This window comes from Panthera pardus, unplaced genomic scaffold, assembly GCF_024362965.1.
Source record: "Panthera pardus isolate Hobbes unplaced genomic scaffold, ASM2436296v1 HiC_scaffold_25, whole genome shotgun sequence".
NCBI classification, from domain to species: Eukaryota; Metazoa; Chordata; class Mammalia; order Carnivora; family Felidae; genus Panthera; species Panthera pardus.
Window position 1 is genome coordinate 5425923 of NW_026526821.1, and position 8063 is coordinate 5433985.

The 8063-nt window shown below is 56.4% G+C and overlaps 1 long non-coding RNA gene across 1 annotated transcript; it reads right to left on the reverse strand.

The window, feature by feature from the left end:
• Positions 1-2722: 2722 nt before the first annotated feature.
• LOC109253373 (uncharacterized) lies at positions 2723-7720 on the reverse strand. Its single transcript, XR_002074361.2, has 3 exons — positions 7397-7720; positions 2985-3514; positions 2723-2827 (listed from the first exon to the last, which is right to left on the reverse strand). It is a non-coding gene; the product is annotated as an uncharacterized LOC109253373 (long non-coding RNA).
• Between the last annotated feature and the right edge of the window lie 343 nt (positions 7721-8063).

Here is an 8063-nt window from a genome sequence, read left to right on the forward strand (position 1 = left end):
TGCCAGTGATGGTCCAGAAGAGAGGCAAACGATCCGTGGTCAATAGAAAAGATAACCTCAGAGTTTCCTTCCCCCTGCCCTTTTTTTTTTTTTTTTTTTTTTTGCTTGGTAGGACCCAAGACGATAACCAGCGTTGTATCTTTTTTATGGGTCTCTCTCAGCCACTTCTGAACCAACTTTGTCATTCTGCAAGTTCCCTCTTCCATGAACAAAATTACTGTGGTGTGTTCTCACTGTGTGCTTCTCCGAGAGTTACGGTTCTGACTTTTTGAATATTCTATGCTTGGAAATCAGGGTCCCTTCTCTAGTTTCTTTGGCGGTAAGCTGATTTTATACCCCCTAAGTCATTCCGAAGAAAAAGCGCAAACTTAAGGCAGATGACCGTCCTCGTGCAAACTTCCTTTGGTTCTACCTCTTTTGCAGTTCCTGAATTTTTTTAAGAACCCAAGTTGTGGTTTCAAATGCAAGCCAAATAACCCTTTCTCTACAAGGCTCCGTCTCGGCTGGTCAGAGCACACAGCGGAATAATCAAGAGGAAACAAGATGTAATTCCAACGCATGCTTGCACTTGCGAGGGGCATTAAGGGACCCAGATTGCAACTCACAAGACTCTTCTGGAAAAAGCCCTCTGCTTCCCCTGCAATCCTATCAAACCCACCGCTGCATCCGAGCCCCTCATTCTCTGCCCATCAGCCTCGCTCAACGGCTTATGATAGGAATGCTTTTGACTGCAAGCAATGGAAAACCCAACCATAAGAATAGTTACTGTTCGCCTAAACAGGCATATAAGGTCATAAGGCCGGCTTGGACACCCACCAACATCGTCAAGGATCCAGACTGCCCCTTCATACACCCATTGAAGTTTCATCCTCAAGCTGGTTGCCTCATTGTCACAAAGTGGCTACCACAGCCCCAAACATCATGGCCCCGGATGCAGCATCCCCAGCAGGAAAAAGAGGGCAGAGCCCAAGGGCCTTCTCCCCCAAAGCTTCAGTCTTTTTATTCAGGAAGAAAAGCACTCCCAGATGCACCCCAGTAGAATTTTTCCTTTCTCCTCATCTGAAAGTGGATCACATAACCACCCCTCGTTACAAAGGAGGCTAGGAAAGCAAGTGTTTGACAAAGTAGAAAAGAATCATCACGGCTGGCTGCGACCAAACGCGACCCACTCCCTGGGACAAGTCAGGTTCTGCACCCACAACCTTAGGCCCATCGCTCACCTGTTGATCTATTTCTAATGAACACACGTCGTGGGTACCATTGTCTTCTAATGTACGCAGGAGGGATAAAGAAGGTCAGAGAAGTTGAGTGGCCAGTGAGTAAGCGGCTGAGCTGAGACTTCGGTCCAGTCACCATGACTTCAAAACCCGCTTTTTTTTTTTTATTAAGCCCCTAATACCCTATTTTTTGTCTTAGCGAGGGGAGGGCACGGAGGGACCGCGGATGGCTGGGCGGTTGCTGATGCACCAGGCTGGCCGCATTGCCAAGACCCTCGGGAACCTCACCTGGGCACCTGGGGGTCTCCCTCTCGTTCGGCCTGGGTCCCCAGCTCCACGTTCCCTGCCTTCCTCGGAGGCTGTCACGCATGCCTCCTGCTGTTTGAAGGAGGGAGACTCCGTTCCGTCCGTTCCATGAGTCAGAGGGTCCATAGCTCGCCCTGAGCATCAGAGGTAGGGCGGACCCTCAGAGATGCTCTGGTCCGCAGGGCCAGCAGGGATGGACGGCGTGCGGCTGTCTACGTCAGGAGGGGAAGGGAGATGTCAGAATCACTCCGGGTCCCGTTGGGGCTGAGTTCTGATGGTCCTGATGGGACTGTCCTCTGGGAGCCCCGGTCACCGTCAGGGCAGGCAAAATGTGACGGGGACACGGCTAGGCTCTGGGGGTGTGTCCTTCTGTTCCGCCAGCCCAGGAAGAGAGGCCCCCGCACCAGCTTTGGAGATCCGGGTTTGAGGATCCACTCCTCACCAATCGAGTGACCGTGGGCAAATCCTTCCCCATCCTGAGCCTGTCGGATGGGGAGGATCACAGCGGAACTGCCTCATCGGGAAGCTGCAGGATTGAAGGAACGGGTACGTGAAGAGCCGTCTGCAGCATAAGTTACGCCATTCAGAAATTTACCACCGTCACCACCGCGGCTAAATGCTTCCTGCGGTTGGTCTTAGGTTAGACGAATCACGCAATCAATCACCCAAAGCTTTTCCTCCCCTGCCCCTGCCTTCTCTCCCTTCTGTGCTCTGAATCCACTCTTCCAGCCACTCCTGTGGGTGGTGGTATTTGTCTCTCCTGGGAGGCTGTGCTGGCCATGGCCAGCACAACAGCCCAGATGCTAGAATCCTCCAGAATCTTCCAGAATCCCAGCCCCCCAGCTCACTTGTGGGTGGACCTTGGGCAAGATGCTTTCCTTCTCCACACACCTCGATGTTCTTTCCTCCTAAGAGAGCAGGATGTTTGCCGGAGGGGTGATTTGGAGAATGGACCGTGGTCACGCCTGAGAGCCCCTCCCGGCGCCCACATGTCACTGGGTCTCCACGATGGTCCGTCTTCTCCCGTCCTGGGAGCTCCTTCTCCCCCGTCCCACCACAGGTGAGATCGGGTCCAACCATCTCTGTGAGACACGACCGAGGGGCTGACAAAATGAACAAGCAGGTCTGGGAGAGGACACTGGGGTGGTGAGTTTCTTGTTTCTTTTAAAGTGTATTTATTTACTTTGAGAGAGTGAGCGGGGGAGGGGCAGAGAGAGGGGGAGAGAGAGAATCCCAAGCAGCCTCCTCACTGTTCGCGCAGAGCCCCATTCGGAACTCGAACTCACGAACCGTGAGATCGCAACCTGAGCCGAAATCAAGAGTTGGACGCTTAACTGACCGAGCCCCCCCAGGCGCCCTGGTCAGTTTTTAATAAACAGAGGCAGAGGGGAGCTGCACACAGGAGGCCAGAGGGGAAGGCCATGACGTTGAGGGAGTTACTTCCCGAAGTTGTTAACCCACCAGGAAGTAGCTGTTTCCCTGAGGTTCCCGGCATTCTGCAGGCCTGGTCTGGGGGACCGGGATCTGGGGCGGAGCCGGGGGAGAGCGGGGGCTTGTCTTCTGCACCCCACCCGAGGGACGCGTCCTGGAGCCTGCTGAGTGGGCGGATGGGGCTCAGGAGGAAGGGAGGAGACAGTGATGGCAGGATGCGGGTTCCTCGCGGTCCTCGGGGCCATCTACCCCAAAGTCCTGCCCCCCCCCCCCGTGGAATCACCCACCTTCCGGCCCAGGGACGATCGCCTCACCCCCCGAGCCCGCCTGGCATTTATTCGGTACCGTCCACCCTGGCCCACCCTGACCCCTCACGAGGCTGGACGCGGCAATTGCTTGTTGGATGATCTTGTGTGTTTTTTTGGCCCAAGACACTTTTTACACAGGTGTTAACACGCTGGCAAGAAATTCTCGGAAGGAGGACCAATTTTTGTTCGTCCCGCCACATCGCCCCCAAGAATCTTACAGGCATCTGGAGCTGTGTCGTCCCACATGGTAACCTGTTTCAGTGTAAGCAGAAGTGAAATTAAATTTAAAATTCTCTCCCTAGGGGTGCCTGGGTGGCTCAGTCGGTTGAGCGTCTGACTTTGGCTCGTGATTTCTCGGTTCGTGAGTTCGAGCCCCACGTCGGGCTTTGCGTTGATAGTGTGGAGCCTGCTTGGGATTCTCTCTCTCTCTCCCCCCAAAATAAATTAATATTAAAAAAAAACTTTTTAAAATTCTCTTCCTAGCCACACTGGCCACATCAAAGGCACTCCGTGGCCACATGTGACGAGTGGCTGCTGAACTGGATGGTATAAAGACATGTCCCTGATCACGGAAGGTTCTCTTGGGCAGCACTGGACTTGAGGAAAGCCTTGGGTTGTTTTTTTTTTTTAATTATATGTTTTATTGGTGTTTTCTCGTAACAAAAGTAACAACTCTTTGTCATAAAGCACTTACAACATACAGAATACCACGAAGGCGCAAAGAGGGACCCACGGGGGAGGGGCAGAGAGAAAGGGAGACACAGAATCCGAAGCAGTTTCAGGCTCTGAGCTGTCAGCACAGAGCCCGACGTGGGGCTCGAACCCATGAACCATAAGATCATGACCTGAGCCAAAGTCAGGCACTTAACCGACTGAGCCATCCAGGTGCCCCTCTATTTTTTTTTTAAAGCTTATTTATTTATTTTGAGAGAGAGAGACAGAATGCGAGTGGGGAAGGGGCAGAGAGAGAGGGAGACACAGAATCCGAAGCAGGCTCCAGGCTCTGAGCTGTCAGCACAGAGCCCGACGCGGGGCTCGAACCCACAGACCAGGAGATCATGGCCTGAGCCGAAGTCGGACGCTCCACCGACTGAGCCACCCAGGCGCCCACCCCTCCATTTGAGGGATTTTGTAAAAGGCAGCCAGCTCACAGGCAGCCCGGGGAATGTAGTTCCCAGGGGTGGACGTGGGGACACGGGGACAGTCACCGATGGCCTGTGCTGTCGACTGAAGTGTCCCCCCCCCACAATTCATACGAGGCCCTAACCCCAATGTGACTATCTTGGGGGGTAATTAAGATCAAATGAGGTCATGAGCGGGGGTCCTAATCCAGGAAGACCAGTGGTCTCGGTAAGAGGGGACACACGGCTCTCTGTTCCGACTCTTCCGGCCGCAAGCCGGGGAGAACCCTCGCCAGACCCCACGACGCCGGCACCCGGACTGTCTCAGGCTCCCAGCCTCTAGAAGGGCCCAGAGGTATGTCTTTCTGTCGTGTGAAGCTCCCCTCGTTCTGTGGTCTCTTGTGACGGCGGCCCAGGCTCGCCAAGACATTCTGCAGTTCTGGAAACACATCTCCACAAACTGGCCTTGCTGAACCAGAGACGTCCCCTCCATAATCCCCAGGACTTGTGGGTGTAGCTGTCGCTTGATATGGCGTAAGCGCTCTGCAGATGGGGCTAAGGGAACGATGATGAGGTCATCCGGGTGGGGCCTAACGGTGATCACCAGGGTCTTCGTGAGAGGAACGGGGCCGGGGGGGCGGGGGATGGAGGGCCAGTGCCAGAGCAGAGGTCAGCGCTGTCTCTGAGGACAGAGGAAGGGGCCCCAGCAGCCCCTCGAAGCTGGGAAAGGCAAGGAGAGTGGAGCCTCCAGAAGCAAGGCAGACCCACCAACACCTTGGTTCCTGGCCAGCGAGACCCATTTCAGACTTCTGACCTCCGGAACTGTAAGGCCGTAAGTCTGTGCTGTTTCAAGCTGCTAAGTGTGGGTGATGGGTTACAGCACCGTAGGAAGCGCCCTCCCCAGGAAGTCCGTGATGGGCAGGTGCACGCAACTCACTGAGTGTGGTCCTTTCCGGCCAGGCCGTTCGTCTCCATGTTTGATGCTCATTTGCTCAGTGAACAGACAGCTCAGTGTCTGGTCCTCCCGGCGCACCTGGAGGCGGGGGTGGCCGAGTGGCTAAGAGGGCAGACTTGAAAGGCAGGCAGTCCCGGGTGTCCCCAGCGGCCGGCTGTGTGGCCTCGAACAAGCTACTTGCCCTCTCTGGCGCTTAGCCTTTCCTGCCCCCCACGCGGCTGTGAGGGCAGGCGTTCTCTCCTCGGCGGGTGTTCCTTCATCGCCTGTCCCGCGCCAGGCACCCGGGTGCTGGGGAGACTGTGACAATTCCAGGAGCCAAGCTCCTGACCTTTGTGGAGCCCACGCTCCGGCGGGTTCAGGGGTAGAATGTCGTACCGGACCAGGTACGTAGCAGGTGTGGGGGAGATGTTGCCCACGACTTCCTCCCGGAAGGGATCACGGAGGGTTCGGTGTCTCACCCAAGTTGACGTGAGTGGGTGCAGGCGGGACCTGGAATCCGGGTTTCATGCCCCAGGCCGGGGAGTGGGCCGGGGTGCAGTGCCGCAGGAAGGACTTTGTCCCCGCGTCTAGCGCAGTTCAGCTTCTAGGCTCTGTTTCTTTCGAAGGCACTAAAGTGCGGACAATCCCCGAAGGGTGTTGGGCTCTGAGAGCCCTGCTGGGGGCTGTGTGGCCGGCAAGACCTTGGAGGCCCATGGGCCTCGTTCCCCGACTCAGCCTGGGGTTCCCAGGAAATGGCCTGCCTATGCTTCCCTCCCTCCCCACGGGCCGCATTGCCAGGCCTCGGGACTTTTGGGAAATCACTGGAGATATTCCAAGAACAAGAGGAAGCCTTGCATCTCCCAGGGCCCCGATGGGCCTGGCTCCCAGCAGCAGAGAGGCAAGAAGCCAAAAGCCTGGGGTCATCCTCAGGACCAGAGGCTTTGTGGGGAAACAGGACGATTCACTGGGGGCCAAGGGCCAAAGCTGGGCCTTACGTGTGTTTGCTTTGGCCAACTCCGTTCGTGAAGTCAGAAAAGAAAGGACGTTGATCCTCAGTGTCTAGCTTCCTTTGAAGACGGAATGGGGATGGGATGGGACCTTTCTCCCTGGAGCTGCCCTCCAGGCCCCCAGGCCCCAAGGTCCCCGGGGGACTCTTCCCTCCTTTACGTGACCCCATTGGCGGTTGGCTTTGGTTCTCATTCCCGTTTTGCCTCCGGGGACGTCTGCCAGAGACTGGAGATTTTCAGTCTTTACAGATGGAGGGGCTGGGGCCGCTACTGGCAACCAGGGGGTTGAGGTGGGGACCCCGCAAGGTCCAGGGTGGCCCCACAGCAGAGAGAGATCCCGCTCCAGTGCCCGTGATGCCACAGGCAAACCCTGAGGGAAGGAGACCGGTCTTACTTTGCATTCCCCCAAAAGCAGAGCCTGAGGCAAGGCTCGGTACGGATTGTTTAGTAAAGGTCATCTCAGAAGCAGAGAGGAGTGAACGACTGAGGCGAAAGAAAAGAGAGCAAAGACAAGGGTAGTTGCCCAGCTGGGTCTGCTGTCTGCACGGCTCCGGCCAACTGGGACCCTCGGGGCCAGAGAAACGTGCTCAGAGCCCGCCACGCGGGAGCAAAGCACACGGGCATTGACCACCAGCTCCTCTCCGCTGGTCGCATCGGGGCTTCACCGGCTCACCGTGAACCGGGAGCCTAGCAGCGGGTGGCCTTGATCACGGAGAACCCCACTCCCTGGCCACCTGCCCTGCCAGCGTGAAAACCCCCTGTGGCCCATGGCACTCCAGCCCGGGACATCATGGCCACGTCAGAGAAGAGATGATGAACGCAGCAACCCCCCCCCCCCGCCCCCAACCTCACCTCTGCTTTTCCATGAACTCGGCGACTACCCCGTGCCCTCCTCCCTCCTGCCAAATCCTAACTCAGAAACCCACTGTACTTGAATCTTCCAACCAAACAAAAACCATGTGAAAGGGAAGAAGGCATCGCAGCCCTGGCCTCCCATACTGGGGGGCCCTCAGGTGCGTGGCCCTGGGAGCTCGCCGAGCTTCTTTAACTGCAAAATTCGGCCTTTGCTGACCTTGAGTCCAAGCAGGTAAAGCGCACGCCATGTCACAAACTGATCTCTCAAGTGCAGACAAGGGAGAATGATGTTCCAAAGGCTGGACGATCTCACGACTCTCTGTTGAGAGGAATTCAGAGGTTCTCACGGTCTGCCTGTGCTCCCCCTCCGCCTCCTGGCCTGGCAGTGATAGGGTGGAGCCATGCTTCCTGGGTCAAGGGACCCTGGTCCCCAGGGACGCCAGGGGCAGGCCATCTTTCTGGTGGACCAGGAAGGCGTTTCAGCACATCACCCACAAGGCAGGGCCCCCAGCATCCTGGAGCCTCGAAGAGCCGAGAACCAGTCCAGGGAGGCCGAAGGAAGAGGCCTCTCAGCCCACAAAGGCCAGCCCGCTCTTTACTAGGAAATACCATCCAAGCCCTGTCCCCACGACCCCCTCCTTCCACCGCTCCCCCAAGGTCATCTGTGACAGAATTAAAAAGGAGCCCAGTGCTGAGGCGATCCGACTCATAAGTGTGTGGAGACAACGAGACAGCCATTTGGAAAGAAGATAAAATTAATCCATTTCTCATCCCGAACACCAGAGTAACTCCACGTGGGTCAGAGATCCACAGGAAACAGTGAAACCGTACAAGCCTTAGAAGGAGGCGTGGGTGGAGGGGAAGACTTCGACTATGAGGAAAAA